This window comes from Heterodontus francisci, unplaced genomic scaffold (genome assembly GCF_036365525.1).
Source record: "Heterodontus francisci isolate sHetFra1 unplaced genomic scaffold, sHetFra1.hap1 HAP1_SCAFFOLD_276, whole genome shotgun sequence".
NCBI classification, from domain to species: Eukaryota; Metazoa; Chordata; class Chondrichthyes; order Heterodontiformes; family Heterodontidae; genus Heterodontus; species Heterodontus francisci.
The window spans coordinates 2,534,284-2,536,694 of record NW_027141021.1 but is presented as its reverse complement, the minus strand read 5'-3'; positions in this window follow the sequence as shown (position 1 = coordinate 2,536,694).

The following is a 2,411-nucleotide window of genomic DNA, read 5'->3' as shown; positions in this document are numbered from 1 at the left end:
ACTAAACCCCTGATGTTTCCTTTCAAATGTATTTCTTGCGCACAGCCAGTTTAAGCTTTTAATTATATATTTTTTCAAACATTATTAGATCTAAATTTTCTCCCATAATCGCGCCCTGTCACAGACTCTCTGTCTGTCTCCCCCTCAGTCTCTGTTTCAACCTCTGTCTTTCTCTCTCCTTCTCTCTGTTTGTCTCTCTTCCTCTGTATCTGTCTCTCGCTTTGTCATTCTCCCTCGAACTCACTCTCTCTCCCCCCCCCAATGTCTCTGTCCCACTCTGCCTGTGTCTGTCTCCCTCCATCTCCCCTTCCCCCTCTCCCTGGACAGCAATGCTTCGAGCCATTCCCTGGTTAATTTTGAATCTGTAACACTTGCCCTTGTTGGGAATGTGACTGCAGTTTGAAAATATCAAACACTGAGAAAACACTCAGTTCTAAAACACTCGCACTAAATCCTCAATACTGGACTGGTCAGGCAATGGCGATTGCTACTGGGGTTCTGTCAAGCTCTCACTTAACTATCTCTTCTGTCTCTCACTGTCTTTTATTTCGTCTATCTCTCAATTTCTCCATTTGTTTACATTTCCCTCTCTCCTTTGTCATTAATCGCCCCCCACTTTATACATAGAGGGGGAGCTCCCTCCACTTTATACATAGAGAGGGAGCTCCCTCCACTTTATACATAGAGAGGGAGCTCCCTCCACTTTATACATAGAGAGGGAGCTCCCTCCACTTTATACAGAGAGAGGGAGCTCCCTCCACTTTATACATAGAGAGGGAGCTCCCTCCACTTTATACATAAAGAGGGTGCTCCCTCCACTTTATATGTAGAGAGGGAGCTCCCTCTGCATTATACATACAAACGGAGCTCCCTCCACTTTATACATAGAGGGGGAGCTCCCTCCACTTTATACATATAGAGGGAGCTCCCTCCACTTTATACATAGAGAGGGAGCTCCCTCCACTTTATACATAGAGAGGGAGCTCCCTCCACTTTATACATAGAGGGGGAGCTCCGTCCACTTTATACATAGAGAGGGAGCTCCCTCCACTTTATACATAGAGAGGGAGCTCCCTCCACTTTATACATAGAGAGGGAGCTCCCTCCACTTTATACATAGAGAGGGAGCTCCCTCCACTTTATACATAAAGAGGGTGCTCCCTCCACTTTATATGTAGAGAGGGAGCTCCCTCTGCATTATACATACAAACGGAGCTCCCTCCACTTTGTACATAGAGAGGGAGCTCCCTCCACTTTATACATAGAGAGTGTGCTCCCTCCACTTCATATTTAGAGAGGGTGTTCCCTCCATTTTATACGTAGAGAGTGTGCTCCCTCCACTTTATATTTAGAGAGGGTGTTCCCTCCATTTTATATTGGAACATTACAGCGCAGTACAGGCCCATCGGCCCTCGATGTTGCGCCGATCATCTGACCTACACTATTCCATTTTCATCCAGATGTCTATCAAATGACCACTTAAATGCCCTTAAAGTTGGCGAGTCTACTACTGTTGCAGGCAGGGCGTTCCACGCCCCTACTACTCTCTGCGTAAAGAAACTACCTCTGACATCTGTCCTACATCTTTCACCCCTCAACTTAAAGCTATGTCCCCTCGTGTTTGCCATCATCATCCGAGGAAAAAGACTCTCACTATCCACCCTATCTAACCCTCTGATTATCTTGTTTGTCTCTATTAAGTCACCTCTCCTCCTCCTTCTCTCTAACGAAAACAACCCCAAGTCCCTCAGCCTTTCCTCGTAAGACCTTCCTTCCATACCAGGCAACAGCCTAGTAAATCTCCTCTGCACCCTTTCCAAAGCTTCCACATCCTTCCTATAATGCGGTGACCAGAACTGCACGCAATACTCCAGGTGCGGCCGCACAAGAGTTCTGTCCAGCTGCATCATGACCTCGTGACTCCGAAACTCGATCCCCCTACTAATAAAAGCTAACACACCATATGCCTTCTTAACAGCCCTATTAACCTAGGTAGCAACTTTCAGTGATTTATGTACCTGGACACCAAGATCTCTCTGCTCATCTACACTACCAAGAATCTTCCCATTAGCCCAGTACTCTGCATTGCTGTTACTCCTTCCAAAGTGAATCACCTCACACTTCTCCGCATTAAACTCCATTTGCCATCTCTCAGCCCAGCTCTGCAGCCTATCTATGTCCCTCTGTAACCTACAACACCCTTCGACACTATCCACAACTCCACCGACCTTCGTGTCATCCGCAAATTTACTAACCCACCCTTCTACACCCTCATCCAGGTCATTTATAAAAATGACAAACAGCAGTGGCCCCAAAACAGAACCTTGCGGTACACCACTAGTAACTAAACTCCAGGATGAACATTTGCCATCAACCACCACCCTCTGTCTTCTTTCAGCTGGCCAAATTCT